Source organism: Bos grunniens, chromosome 23 (assembly GCF_055505025.1).
Source record: "Bos grunniens cultivar Pamir isolate PY7600 chromosome 23, Bosgru_T2T1.0, whole genome shotgun sequence".
NCBI lineage: Eukaryota > Metazoa > Chordata > Mammalia > Artiodactyla > Bovidae > Bos > Bos grunniens.
In genome coordinates this window covers 30719319-30735462 of record NC_141187.1, presented here as the reverse complement: position 1 = coordinate 30735462, position 16144 = coordinate 30719319, and the positions used below count along the sequence as shown (strand labels likewise).

The 16144-nt window shown below is 38.7% G+C and overlaps 2 pseudogenes; both read left to right on the top strand.

Moving 5' to 3' along the window:
* Positions 1 to 1281: 1281 nt before the first annotated feature.
* LOC147347204 (olfactory receptor 1F1-like) lies at positions 1282 to 4997 on the top strand (annotated as a pseudogene).
* Positions 4998 to 7451: 2454 nt separating this feature from the next.
* Positions 7452 to 8427, top strand: LOC147347203 (olfactory receptor 12D2-like; annotated as a pseudogene).
* Positions 8428 to 16144: the final 7717 nt, after the last annotated feature.

The window sequence follows — 16144 nt, the reverse complement described above, 5'->3', positions numbered from 1 at the left end:
TGATTTTGAGATATCAGGTGATAAAAATGATTTGTTATCTATTTTTTGTGTTCTTGAAAAAATCAGATACAGAAATTTGCCTCAATTACTTATACGTCGTATAGTTGGATAGTACTTAAGTATTTTTACCTATGTGTTCCCTGCAAGTTAACATATCATAATGTAAATAACAAAATTATAAGACTCCAAGCTCCCAGTGCAGAAGATACAGGTTCAGTCTCTTGTCAGGAAACTAAGATTCCACATGTTGCATGGCACAGCCAAAAAATAAAATGATTTTTAAAAATTATTACACTTTAAATTAAACTGTTTTCTTAAACTGCTACACTTTAAGGATTTTAATTTAGGGCCATGGACTCCACAAGAAAGTAAATGTAAACTCACATATGAGTTAAAGGATATTTTTAAGCAGTAAGTCATGATTTCTTTTTCTCTAAGCAGAGAGGCAAGTAATTAAAATAAACAGTAGTCTGAGTTCTAATTAATACAGACAGTGTAACTAATGGTTTATCTAAAGAGTTTTGTGAACTCTGACTCCAAAGATATTTAATAATTCAATTGAATAACCTGTCAAAGATTATTTTAAAATATTGTTCAAAGTGGAGTCAGCTTGAAAAAAATCACAGGAATATCTTTCTAGTTCACTATTATGTTATTTTCCCCTCAATTTCTGGTCATGGAAAATTGAGTTTAAAAATTCTTCCTTTTTATTTAGTTTTTTGATTTCTATACTTATTTTCACAGACTGTAACATGATATATTATGATGTAATACCAATGAAATATGCTGCTGCTGCTGCTGCTGCTAAGTCGCTTCAGTCGTGTCCGACTCTGTGCGACCCAATAGATGGTAGCCAACCAGGATCCCCATCCCTGGGATTCTCTAGGCAAGAACGCTGAAGTGGGTTGCCATTTCCTTCTCCAGTGCATGAAAGTGTAAAGGGAAAATGAAGCTGCTCCGTCGTGTCCAACTCTTAGCAACCCCAGGACTGCAGCCTACCTGGCTCTGCCATCCATGGGATTTTCCAGGCAAGAGTACTGGAGTGGGTTGCCATTGCCTCCTCCAATGAAATATGAAGAATTCATAAAAAGTTTTTGTCTTGTTTTTCTTATCTGTCACCAAACTTATACCAAGTGAAAACTATTAAATAGTAATTGCAGAAGTATTTTTGGAGCTAATTGACAAGAATTACTATGTTCCTCATTTTCTAAGGTCCTAGAAATGCCACTGGACCTAAAACCATGGTGGGGGCCAGCACTTAAAACTATTTAGAGATACAGAATGCTGTGGCACTTCAGTGGTGAAGAGTCTGCACTTTCACTCTCGAGGGTCCAGGTTCAACCCCTGGTTAGGAAACTAAGATACCACAGAGCCAGGCAGCACAGCCAAAAAATAAATACATTAAATAGAGATATAGACAAATAAGACTGTAAAAGAATATTTTGAGCTGATAGACTATTCAAATTGTTTACATTCACTTTTGTGAATCCAAAGGATTTGGTTCTGCCCTTACTCACGTGTTTCTTCTATCTTCCAACTCTACCTTCTTTGGCCTCTTAATTTCAGTTTTGTTAATAAAAGATTGTATGTGGCAGGAAGATATCTTACACTCTGGACTGTCTCAGAATTTCTATTGAACAAAATTTTTGACATAATCCAACCTACATGGAGTCTGTAAACTATAGAGGAGCACATGATTACCTATAGTTGCATGATACACTGTCACCCTAAACAAGAAGGTTAAACACTTGTTGTTGGGGGCCAGAGTGAGGCACTCCGCCCATGGCAAAGGTCATGAGGAAGGAGGCTCGACATATGCAAAGGCAGGATCAAGCCTCAGGAGTCCCCCTGGAAATCCTCGAGCATCTACCCCCATAACCAGAGCCTGCCTGCTTTACTACTTTGTGCTCTCACCTACACCTCTGACTTTACGGGGGGCTGTCCCCCACCACCTCTTTTGGAGAAGGAGTTAACCTAGAGCTCCTGGGCGTGACAAGAGTGTTTTAACCTACAAACTCCTCTGAAGGTTCTCTGGCCTGCCTGACAGGCTTGTCCGGCCACATGTGATTGCTCACAGCCTCCCAACCGTGAGAGGCACAAGATGCTTTAAACCTTCTAAAAACAGGTTCCTTAGAAAAGTTAGAAAACTATTAGTATAAGTTTAATGGGCTGACTAGAAATTGTATTGGTGAAGGGTTTTTCATTTGTTGAGCCAATGTTTGTTGCTAAGTCTCCATATCCCCTGCCCTTACACACATTAATGAATATATAGAAGAAATAAGTATTAACGTTTGATATAAATCACGTTAGACCTTAGGCTAAGTAAATTCTTTCCTTAACTAAAACCCACTACACCCTCACCCTATAGGAATGTAACTTTATTTGGGTGGCGTCTGTTTTAAGAGTAATCACCCCTGGAGAAATAAGTGTCCTGGTTGACTCACTGCTGTCACAAGGAGAGGGTCATAAATTTTCAGCAGGCCTGGCCAGAAGATGATGTAACACCCCTAAGACCTCTGTATACATTTGTATGAAGCACCTGACTTTGATAAAAGTCAAGACTGCTGACCCCGTGTGACTTTTGTATAACACCTCAGTGTATAAAAGTAGACCATGGAAAATAAAGAATTGGGATCAGTTTCTCGAAATACTTGTCTCCCCATGTCGTTCTCTCTCTCACTCTAGCTGAGTCTCCATCTGGAGCGTGGAACCCGCCATGCTTACTAATTATGCTTGGGCTTCTAAGATCCGACCGGGGAGGCCTCAGTGTCTCCTCTCCTTCGGGAGAACGGAAGGATGCCTGCGGCCTATGTAAGTGGTGCAAACTTCTTGTCTTGAAGTTTTATCGGTCTCCCGCGTAAACCAAGCTACTCAGCCTCTTTTCTCCACTGAATTTTCCTACTGAGCTATCCTCATTCTATTACTGTTTACATCTTTAATTAATATCTAATTGAAGCTATTGTATCCTGATCCTCACCAACGCCGTCCCTGCTTCGAACTCCCTGGATCAGCCGGGGCTGGACCCCGGCAGGTTATTTAATTCAACTGCATTATTTTGTGATCCAGAAATTGGGAAGAATACAGCAGGGAAGCACTGACTCTGTTTAATGATGTTACAGGTCTCAACTGAGATGACTTTATTAATAGATGTATGAAAATAATTTGATCAACTGCGATATATTTTCATGACAGAAATTCTCAGAACAATAAAAATAAAAGGACATATATAGCAGTTTATGCCTGTATGTCAGTCTCTTCCAACTAATCTTACTTAAGGAGACAGGGCAGTAATGAGGCAGAAATTGTGAAGTTTTAAGTACTCTTTCTAATTTTATTTCCAAATCAATATTCAGCTTCTGCTTAATTGTTCATTTTATTCCTCAACCCAATCTATAGGAACTTTTCTCAAGAAAAAATGTCTCCAGGTTTTTCTCTAATGAGTAATTCTGGGAACAACTGAGATCTAGTTTCTTAGCAAGTTTAATAACTTTTATCTTTTTTAAATTGAATTATGGTTTATGTACAATATTATCCTACTATTAAGTGTACAGCATAGTCATTCATTATTTTTACAGATCATGCTCCATTAAAAGTTATTACAGGATAATCACTATAATTCTATCTGCTACACAATGTATCCTGGTTGCTTATCTCTTTTCTTTTTTAATGGATAAGCAACAAGGATACATTGTGTAGCACAGAGAATTATATTATTATATTACCTTTCCTTTTTCTTTTTATTTATTTCTATTTATTTATTTATTTTTAGGCTTCCCTCATAGCTCAGTTGGTAAAGAATGCGCCTGCAATGCAGGAGACCCTGGAAGATGTGCTGGAGAAGGGATAGGCTACCCACTCCAATATTCTCAGGCTTCGCTTGTGGCTCAGCTGGTAAACAATCTGTCCACAATGTGGGAGATCATGGTTCAATCTCTGGGTTGGGGAAGATCCCCTGGAGAAGGGGAAGGCTACCCACTCCAGTATTCTGGCCTGGAGAATTCCATGGACTATATAGTCCATGGGGTCACAAAGAGTAAGACACGACTGAGCAACTTTCACTTTTATTTTTTTTTAAGTTTTATTTTTATTGGCGTATAGCTGATTAACAATGTTATGTAGGTTTCAGTTAGACAGCAAAGGGACTCAGCCATACATACATCTGTATTCATTCTTCCCCAAACTCTCCTCCCATTCAGGCTACCACGTAACACTAAGCAGTGATCCACGTGGTAGAGATCAATCTCTCTCTCTCTGGCCCAATTATATTTCTTTGCAGTTTGCTGATATGGACAACCTGCTTTTGACTGCCATGGGTATCAACTGCTACGCTGCCATCTGCCATCCTCTGCACTATGCACTCCTTTTTTTTTTTTATTTTTTTATTTTTAAACTTTACAAAATTGTATTAGTTTTGCCAAATATCAAAATGAATCTGCCACAGGTATACATGTGGTCCCCATCCTGCACTCCTAATGACTCTTTGCAGATGTGGGCTGCTGGTGGGTGGGTCATGGGGAGTGGCCCACTCTGACTCTTTGACCCAAACCTTGATGCTAACCTATCATTCTATACTAATCTAGAGATGCCTCATTTTTTGTGTGTGATTTTAAACCTCTCTTAAGGCTTTCCTGCTCTGATGCCCACCTTAATGATGACCTGATGATGGTTCTGACAGGACTCTGAGGAATCAGCCCTCTCTTCTGCATCATAAGCTCTTATGCCCATATATTCCTTGCTGTAGCTTGGGTTCCATCAGGACAGAACAGAGGATAAAGAAAGCCCTGGCCACATGCACCTCCCACCTCTCCATGGTCATCCTCTTCTATAGCTCGGTCTTTGCCACCTACCTGAAGTCCCCAAGCCACTGGGGAGTGGAAGAAATGAAGCTGGCTTATGCATCTGAAGAAAGAAATTGCCTTGTGAATAGAGATGGAGTCTTCCAGCAATTTTGGCATCCCTTTAAAGATGTAGAGATTGTCAAGGAAGGACAGAAATAAAAACATGTGAAATCATAACAATAACTTAAACAAAGAGCACATAATAATTATTTATTTGTTATATTCATGGCATACTATAACAAGCAATTATTATAATGAATATATAATGAACTGCAATGCAACAAAAATGAACTGTGATACATGGACAAAGTACATGGCATATACAACAATAATTAGAATGCTTGGATCCATGTCACATTGCATATAGGTATTCCTTGGATGAAGCAGAAAGAAGATTGTTACCTAAAGGGTACAGCAATAAGTGAAGATACACATTGGAGAGACCAGCCTCAGTCTCCTGGAGATAAATGTGAGCTTTCGGGGTCCCAAAATTAAAGAAAATATTTAAATGTTACTACCAGCGGTGAATAGTCAGATTTGAAAGGCACAAAAGCAATACTACTTCTTCCTAGTCCTCTTTTTTGTTTTCCATAGAATCACAGGAATAAATGAGTATAATATTTTAATGATAATCAATTTTCTGTATGGATCAATGGGATCTGACTGGCCCTCATTCCTTAACGGTCATTGCCCGATTTCCTTCCATTTTTCCATGGAAGTCCTCAACATGAGAAAGTGTATCCAAATCTCTGTCCCAGGAAATGAAAGGTAATTAAAGAAATCCTGAGGCCCTTGAGAACTGTACTGTCTGTGGTTATGAAACTAAGAAAGAAAGAGAGTAAGGAAGGAAAATAAGGAAAAAATGGAACTCAAGATCAAAATTCCCCAAGGAGAATTCTCTTATATTACAGGTATAGAAAGGTAACTTGTTTATTCTTTCAATAATCCTCCCAAACCCCAGGGACACTCTCTCTCAGGCTTTGAATATCTCAAGATCTGTGGATCATAAAAGACAGGCAGAATTTCAGAAAGAAGAGATTTCAGAAGATGAAGAGCTTATGCTGTAATTCCAGTATAAACTATCACATCAAATATTTTTCTACTCTTTATTTTTCAAAAACTTTTCTACTATTTACTTTTCAGAAGTGTCAATCTGATAAGCCTTCTTAGCTATGAATTTGAACACTCAATCAGGTAGGAGAATGAACCAGGAGACAGGCTGGGGAGTTGCCCATATCCTCTGTCTTCTTGCCTGTATTAAATGTACAAGTCAAGGATTTAGACCTGTTTCCTATCTTACCATGAACCTTGTCTTTGTGGATTATGAAGAGTCTTTGTTGCCTACATTTTTATTTCCATATCTCTAGGTAGTCTCCAAAGTAAATATGTAATTGATAAATATTCAAGATGCAGTGAAATAAATATTTGGTACAGAAAATCTCATTGTTATTTTCTTTAAATGTTAGGGAAAGATTTTGCCCCCAAGGGAATTTTTTTAATATAATTTTCTTTTGCAAGCAGAGAATCAAAAACGATGTTTGACATATGTGTATCTTGATCAAGAGTGATAAAGTTTAACAGTATACAAAATATACATGGCTATCAAGGAAGGCTACTCTGAATTCCTGAAGCCATCTTTACAAAAAGGATGTGCAGCGTCCAGCACAGCAGGTGAGAAAGACCTGAAACCTGGGGGGGGTGGGGGGGGTGGGGGGGGGGCACGTAATGAAAAGACAGATATATATATAATTTGGCAAGCGGGGAGTCAGGGGGCCCTCCTGCTCTCCATGGCAGGAAGACAAGATGGCTCCTTTCAGCCCTCACTTTTATTGGCACAAGTCCCATGAGATCATTAGGAAATAGCTATACTGGGGAGTTTGATCAACACACCATCAAGAGGAAGTAAAATTAAGGCTCTGCTGTTAATCAGGAACATCTTGCTTGGTTTCCATGAGGACGGACACAGGGGCAGCCAGTGAGGCAGAGCAGAGAGCACGGCCAGCTCCACATATGTCCATCGGGCATGCTTACTAGGACAATCTCGGGGGCGCGGTTTGCCGCACCCTCCTGTCATGGGGCAGGTTCTGATCTCTGCCCTGCCAGGCTGCAACAAATATGTAATAAAGGTTAGATAATTTCTCAGAATTTTCTCTAGCTACAAAAGTGATAATCCCTGGGGATCTCTGGCAATGTTCTCTAGTTGATTCACTTTTTTATTCTAGTCAAATCAAATCTTTCTCCTTTCAGAGATTCCCCAAACTTTGAATGATTCGTTTTTATAGGAAGTGCTCCAATGTCTGCATCTCGATTCAGATTTCCTTATAGCTCTTATTATTGTCTCATTGTCTATTTTTCTTAAGCAAAGACTTCAGATGGTTTCTTCCTAGGTCAAGAGATAGCACTGTGGTGGAGTGCTTAAAATTTACCTGCTTTTGGAGTTGATTTAGGATGATAAAAGGCAAGTTGTATCAGAGAAGATGATAGTCTGGCTAAATCCTGGAGAGAGAAAAATATTAATGATAAATCTAATTCTTAAACTGTTTGAGTAACAGTCCATAACCAACACGTGACCTTATTTAAATAGCAATATTCCTCAAAAATTTTATTGTCTAGATGGGAAATCCTCAGCTGTGGGACTCTGTTCCCATCAGATATCGCATTCCATATGTTATTTCCTCAATCACTGAATTTCTCCTGCTGGGAGTGACAGACATCCAAGTACTGCAGCCTGTTCTTTTCCTGATTTTCCTTGCAATTTACATTGTCAATGTGGCTGAGAATGCAGCCATCCTGATGGTTGTCATCTCTGATCCAAGACTTCATTCTCCTATGTATTTTTTCCTGGGAAACCTGTCATGTCTAGATATCTGCTACTCCACAGTGACTCTGCCAAAGATGCTGGAGAACTTCCTCTCTACACACAAAACAATTTCTTTCTTGGGATGCATAAGCCAGCTTCATTTCTTCCACTTCATGGGCAGCACAGAGTCCATGTTGCTGGCCGTGATGGGTTTTGACCGCTTTGTGGCTATCTGCAAACCACTTCGTTACCCTCTTATCATGAGTCATCGGGTCTGTGTCCAGATGGCTATCACTGTCTGGATTATTGGGTTTTTCCATGCCCTGCTACACTCAGTAATGACCTCTAGCTTAAACTTCTGTGGTTCCAACCACATCCATCACTTCTTCTGTGATGTTAAGCCATTGTTGGAGTTGGCCTGGGGGAACACTGAGCTCAATGAGTTGGCTGCTCAATACTGTCACGGGGACCTTTGCCGTTGGCCCATTTTTTCTAACACTTCTATCTTATTCCTACATTATTATCTATCTTTTTTTCAAGACCCATTCTTGCAGCATGCTCCATAAAGCACTGTCTACTTGTGTCTCCCACTTCATGGTAGTTGTTCTTTTCTATGCTCCCGTAGTTTTCACTTATATTCGTCCTGCCACAGGTAGCTCTGTGGAGCAGGAACGGATCATTGCCATTATGTACAGCGTGGTCACTCCTGTGCTAAATCCACTGATCTATACTTTGAGGAACAAGGAAGTGAAGGGGGCCTTGAGGAGAGCGACCAGTAGAAGATTCTAACCTGAAGTCTAGAGAATTCTTCTGAGGCACAAATATAAAGGGGCAATGAGAAAATTGACATGTGAAGTTATACTGCTTTTCTAATTGTTTACCATTTGTAAAAACAGAAGGAAGTATATAAAGGAAATGTAAATGGGTAAATCCAGTATATTTTGTTAAATAATGCATTTCTAGATAATATAATGGAAACTTAAACAAACAGACGTGGAATCTTAATGCTGAATCTGTTTGGGAGATATCTATTGATGAAACTGATTTGCTATGTATTCTTTTGTGTTCTTGAATAAAATTAGATACAGAAATTTGTCTTAGTTACCCATTCACTCTGTAGTTGAATAGTATTTATGTCTGTTTACCTGTGTGTTCCCTGTAAGTTTATATATCAAAATGTGAACAATAAAAGTCTTATGCTGTAATATTTTAAGGTATTGCATTAATGGCCCTGATTACTCAACCTGAAAAATAAATGGTAACTCACATATGAGCCAAAGGATATTTTTAAGTGATAAATCATATATGTCATGATTTGTTTTTCTCCAATCCAGAAGCAAGTAAGTACTTAAAGCAAAACATATTTTGAGTATTAATTAACAGAGATAAAATAAACAAAGGTTTATCTAAAGAATTTTGTGAACTCTGACTCCAAATATGTTTTATAAGTCAAATGGACCACCTGTCAAAGATAATTGTAAAATATTGTTATAAGTGGAGGCAACTTAAAAAAAATGTCTCGGGAATACCTTTCTTGCCCATTGGTATATTTTCCCCTCAATTTTTGGTCTCTTGAAAATTGAGTTTCAAGACTTTGAAATATCACTGATTATGATATTTCCTTATATCATATAATTATGATTATATTACATCATATTATATCACACTGTAATCTGTGAAAGTAAATATAGAAATCAAAAATAAAATATATTAAATGGAAAAGTCTTGAACTGAATTTTCAAGAGATCAAAAATTGAGGGGAAAATATACCAATGGGCAAGAAAGGTATTTCTGAGACTTTTTTTTTAAGCTGCCTCCATTTATAACAATATTTTACAATTATCTTTGACAGGTGGCCCAATTGATTTATCATTCAGGTATGATCTAAATCAAGTCCCTTATGATTATACAGTGGAAGTGAGAAATAGATTTAAGGGCCTAGATCTGATAGATAGAGTGCCTGATGAACTATGGAATGAGGTTCGTGACATTGTACAGGAGACAGTGATCAAGACCATCCCCGTGGAAAAGAAATGCAAAAAAGCAAAATGGCTGTCTGGGGAGGCCTTACAAATAGCTGTGAAAAGAAGAGAAGCAAAAAGCAAAGGAGAAAAGGAAAGATATAAGCATCTGAATGCAGAGTTCCAAAGAGTAGCAAGGAGAAATAAGGAAGCCTTCCTCAATGATAAATGCAAACAAATAGAGGAAAACAACAAAATGGGAAAGACTAGAGATCTCTTCAAGAAAATTAGAGATACCAAGGGAACATTTCAAGCAAGGATGGGCTCGATAAAGGACAGAAATGGTATGGACCTAACAGAAGCAGAAGATATGAAGAAGAGGTGGCAAGAATACACAGAAGAACTGTACAAACAAGATCTTCACAACCCAGATAATCACGATGGTTTGATCACTGACCTAGAGCCAGACATCCTAGAATGTGAAGTCAAGCGGGCCTTGGAAAGCATCACTATGAACAAAGCTAGTGGAGGTGTTGGAATTCCAGTTGAGCTATTCCAAATCCTGAAAGATGATGCTGTGAAAGTGCTGCACTCAATATGCCAGCAAATTTGGAAAACTCAGCAGTGGCCACAGGACTGGAAAAGGTCAGTTTTCATTCCAATCCCAAAGAAAGGCAATGCCAAAGAATGCTCAAACTACCACACAATTGCACTCATCTCACATGCTAGTAAAGTAATGCTCAAAATTCTCCAAGCCAGTCTTCAGCAATATGTGAACTGTGAACTTCCTGATGTTCAAACTGGTTTTAGAAAAGGCAGAGAAACCAGAGATCAAATTGCCAACATCCTCTGGATCACGGAAAAAGCAAGAGAGTTCCAGAAAAACATCTATTTCTGCTTTATTGACTATGCCAAAGCCTTTGACTGTGTGGATCACAATAAACTGTGGAAAATTCTGAAAGAGATGGGAATACCAGACCACCTGACCTGCCTCTTGAGAAACCTGTATGCAGGTCAATAAGCAACAGTTATAGCTGGACATGGAACAACAGACTGGTTCCAAATAGGAAAAGGAGTACGTCAAGGCTGTATATTGTCACCCTGCTTATTTAACTTCTATGCAGAGCACATCATGAGAAACGCTGGACTGGAAGAAGCACAAGCTGGAATCAAGATTGCTGGGAGAAATATCAATAACCTCAGATATACATATGACACCACCCTTATGGCAGAAAGTGAAAGGAACTAAAAGGCCTCTTGATGAAAGTGAAAGAGGAGAGGGAAAAATGGGCTTAAAGTTCAACGTTCAGAAAACGAAGATCATGGCATCCGGTCCCATCACTTCGTGGGAACTAGATGGGGAAACAGTGGAAACAGTGTCAGACTTTATTTTTGGGGGCTCGAAAATCACTGCAGATGATGACCGCAGCCATGAAATTAAAAGACGCTTACTCCTTGAAAGGAAAGTTATGACCAACCTAGATAGCATATTCAAAAGCAGAGACATTACTTTGCCAACAAAGGTCCATCTAGTCAAGGCTATGGTTTTTCCAGTAGTCATGCATGGATGTGAGAGTTGGACTGTGAAGAAAGCTGAGCACAGAAGAATTGATGCTTTTGAACTGTGGTATTTGAGAAGACTCTTGAGAGTCCCTTGGACTGCACGGAGATCCAATCAGTCCATTCTGAGGGAGATCAGCCCTGGGATTTCTTTGGAAGGAATGATGCTAAAACTGAAACTCCAGTACTTTGGCCACCTCATGGGGAGAGTTGACTCATTGGAAAAGACTCTGATGCTGGGAGGGATTGGGGGCAGGAAGAGAAGGGGACGACGGAGGATGAGATGGCTGGATGGCATCACTGACTTGATGGACGTGAGTCTGAGTGAACTCCAGGAGTTGGTGATGGACAGGGAGGCCTGAGGTGCTGCAATTCATGGCATCTGAAACAGTCAGACACGACTGAGCAACTGAACTGAACTGAACTGAACTGAATATCAGTGAAATATGAAGAACTCATCCAAAATTTCTCTTGTTTTCCTTACCTGTCATCAAGCTTATAATACGTGAAAACTATTAAATAGTAATTTCTGAAGTATTTTTTGGAGTTAATAGACAAGAATTACTATGTTCCTCACTTTCTATCACATCCAGAGAGATCCAGACCGCCGTGCGCTTGCTGCTACCTGGGGAGCTGGCCAAGCATGCCATGTCCGAGGGCACTAAAGCTGTCACCAAGTATACCAGCTCCAAGTAAATATAATATGCCTTGCCGCTGTTAACGGAGAAGGTAATGGCACCCCACTCCAGTACTCTTGCCTGCAAAATCCCATGGACGGAGGAACCTGGTGGGCTGTAGTCCATGGGGTTGCTAAGAGTCGAACATGACTGAGCGACTTCACTTTCACCCTCTAAGTTCTTAGAAGAGTCACTGGACCTGAAACCATGGGGAGTGCCAGCACTTACAACTATTAGAGATACAGGATTCCCTGGTGTCCCTGGAGTGGTTAGGACTATGCACTTCCACTGCCAAGGGCTGAGGTTCAATCCCTGGTTAGGGAACTAAGATTCCACAAGCTGGGCAGCACAACCACAGGAAAAAAAAAATAATAATAAGTAACTAAAATAGAGATAAATACAGGTAAGAATATAGGAGGATATTTTGAGGTTACGGACTGATCGTTCACATTGTTTACATTCACTTTTGTAGATCCAAAGAATTTGGTTCTAATCTTACTCACATGGTTCTTCAACTCTACCTTCTTTGGTCCAGTTTTGTTTCAGTGACAAAACAGTGACGATTCCAGTTTTGTTTATAAAAGAAAGTGTTTGGGGAGAAGGCATCTTAACCCTGAACTGTCTCAGACCAGAATTTCTATGGATCAGAATTTTTTACATAATCTAACCTTCATAGAGACTAAACTATAGAGGAGTGCATGGCTACCTACGGCTGCATGACACACTGTTTCCCAAAATACAGAAGTTTAAACACATTTAATTAAGCTGCATTATTCTGTGGTTCAGAAATTGGGAAGAGTACAGCAGGGAAGCACTGGCTCCATTTAATATATTTCAGGTCTCAACTGAGATGACTTTATCAATAGATGTATGAAAATAATTTTATAAACTTCAATATATTTTATGACAAAAGTTCAGAGCACTAAAAATAAAAGGACACATATGATAGAGTGTAGCTGTATATCAGTCTCTTCAAGTTATTCTTACATAAGGAGACAGAGCAGTGAATAGTAGAAGTTTTGTGTTTTAAGTAATTTTTCTAAGGTACTTCCAAATCAATGTTAGGCTTCTGTTTAATTGTTAAGTTGCATCCTCAACCCTATCTACAGGAAACTTTCTCAACAGAAAATTCCTCTAGGTTTTTCACTAATGAGTAACTTTGGGAACTGAGTCTCTAAGCCAGAAAGATTTCTTTTGCAGCCAAACTCTTTCAGGTCCCAAGAGAAATGAAGATTGATAATGCTCAGCTCCTAAATGCATTGTCTTTAGCTGGTACATCAGAGTATTCCAAGCCCTAAAATTCTTTGTTCTTTCCCATCCACCTGCCAATAACATTGGATAGAATGAATATTTCTAAGGTCATCACTTATGGAATAAAGATTAGAGAAACCAGAGGCAAGGGTTGAAGATGTCATGTGGCAAATGGAGTAATGGAATCAGCTTTCAAAATGGACCATAGAGAGTTCAAGTTCCATACTTGGTGGGCTACATAACATAAAAAGTCTCTTTTGATTTGTGTATCTGTTTCCAAGGCAGTATATAAATCAAACCAGCTGAAAGAACATATCTTAAATGGTAAAACTGCTATTGTAGAAATGTTTAGTTGGAAATTAAATATATATGTCTAGAGTTAGAAAAATAAGTTGAAATTAAAGGTATAATTTGAAAGCTATGTGTTTACAGATATATGAAACACAAAAGACAGAAAAGAGGAGAGGTACAAAAGTGAATAAGAAGAAGGAAGAGCAGCAAGCAGCCAAGGAGACTGAAAACAAGTCTGCACTGGAAAGTGAGAGCTTGGTGGGTATTCTGAAAGCAAGGTTTTTTTGTTTTTGTTTTTGTTTTAAGTGTTTGAGGTAAGAAGAAAACGATCAAGTCTGTTAAGTGTTACTGAGAGGTCAAGTAATTTAAAGACTGAGAACTGAACTTTGACGTTGACAAGAGTGAATTCAGTGGAATGGTAAGAGCAAAAGTTTGAAGTCAGTTCAAGAGAAGATTAAAGGCAAATAGTTTGAAAGGAATTGGCAGTGAGTAGTGGAGACACTGAGCTTTTTGAAGACTTTGCTCTAAAATCAGAGAAGTGGGCCATCATCTGGAGAAGGCTACGGGAACTCACCAGGTTTAGGGTATGCTCTGAGGCCAAAATTTTAAAGATGGATAGAAAACCCTCATTACTTTGAGGTGTTGAAACAGTATTTAGGTAATTTCAGTATTGAGCCACACTTGTGCTGAGACCTAAGGTAAACCATCCATTCTCTAGAGTTTTAAATATATATACATATATATAATAGTATAATTCTCTCATTTATACTATAATTGAGAGGTGGATATAATATTAACCTAGAGGTGGGTATAATAACAGTGAGACTATTCAGTAACAGTCAAGAAGGCACAACCTGAGAGATTTGAAATGTGAGAATTATGGCCCTGTCTGAGCTGAAGAAGTAATATTCTAAAACGATAAGTGGAGAAAGAAATGGCAACCCATTCCAGTATTCTTGCCTGGAAAATCCCATGGACAGAGGAGCCTGGCACGCTACAGTCCATGGGGTCCCAAAGAGTGGAACACAACTGAGTGACTGAACTGAAAGAAATAAAGGAGTACAGGAAGACTTAATCTTGTAAAAGTTGGAAATCTTTCAGTTCTCAGTAAAAAAGGATAGAGAAAATGAAAGCAAAAAGAGTAATACAGATTATAAAAGAATGTATTTTGCTATATTTGAATTCTACACAGCACATTAATGACATCCACATCATGTGATGTTGGAGAATGATAGAAAAGCAAATTTTCATGTTCCGCCTCAGACCTCTTAAATCAGAACCTCTGGGTGGATCCCAGGAACCTGGGACTTTACTGACTCAGCAAATGATCCTTAAACATGCTAAGGTTTCAGAATCTCTGTTCTCGCATATTTTTCAACGCTTGGCTTGAAGAAGGAAACCATTATGTTTCTTTATCCTGAGTCAGTTCACATTGGAACATTTAAAGTTTGTTAGAAACAAGGGAGGAATGATACTATCAGTGGAAAAGAAAATGTAACTGAGCCTATCACAAGATTCCTTATAAGACTTTGATTATAGATGCCACAGACTGCAAAAATGTTGAAGATCATCTACTTTACACAACTCATTATTAACAGACACAAATAAAACTTTTATTCAAGTGTAATTGACTATTTCCAAGAAGCAGAGTATAGCTCATCTCTTCACTGTGGTTGACACAAAGGGCATTTTCTCCTCTACTCACACATGAGAAATGCATAGATATCCTCATGTTTTGAGAGCAACTACTGAACAATAATCCTTGGAAACAACCATATACTCATGTCTTAGGCAGTGCTTAAAATATTTTAAAGAACCATCATCTCTACTGGGCTTCCCAGGGGGCACTAGTAGTAAAGAACCTGCCTGCAAATGCAGAAGATATAATGTATCTTTAATCCCTAGGTCAGGAAGACCTACAGTCTTGCCTGGAGAATCCCATGGACAGAGGAGCCTGGCAGGCTACAATCCATAGGATTACAAAGAGTCAGACACGACTGAGTGACTTAGCATGCATGTGCTCATGCATGGTCCCTACTCCCAGGAATTTATACTACAATTGAGAAAAGGAGAATGAATACTGCTGAGTAATGGAAAATCTTATCTCATTGATTCGAGGATGCAGATGCAGAAGTTCTTGATAAAGAGGCACCAGTGGATATGTGATGCAACATGAAAGAAGATATTAGAAAAATATAAACCAGGGAGAATCAGGCCCAAAGAAGAGAGCCCTAAAATTTATGGCAGATGCTGACAGCTTGGATCTTAGCAACTAGAGGTAGAGACAGTGAAGCCTGTTAGCTGCTGGTGAAACTAACTGGGAATGAGTTGACTAGAGAAAGCTCAAAAAGGATAACAATTAAAAAAGTGAGAAAGAGTCTGAAATGAAGGACGTTTCATAGGAAATAAAACTTATCATACTTGGTCACAACTTGATGAAGGAATTAGATGAATCAATGTTTCAATCCATGTTACTAGGACAGTTTTTGTCGGAAAGAAATTTTATTCTTGAAATGGAGAAATACTTTTGCAGGAAGACAACCCATCATCCTCTCCTACCTTCATTTATCATTTATTTCATTTTCTGACATATACTATACTTTGTATTCCAAGCACTGGAGAGGAAAATCTAATTCAGTCTCAGCCATAATGATCTTATCATTTTGTGAGGGAGACCAACATTAACTAAATAACTTAAATATTTAAATAAATGTGATTGTGATTACATCCTCCATATTACAATAGCAGTAAACTACCAAGGTGCCA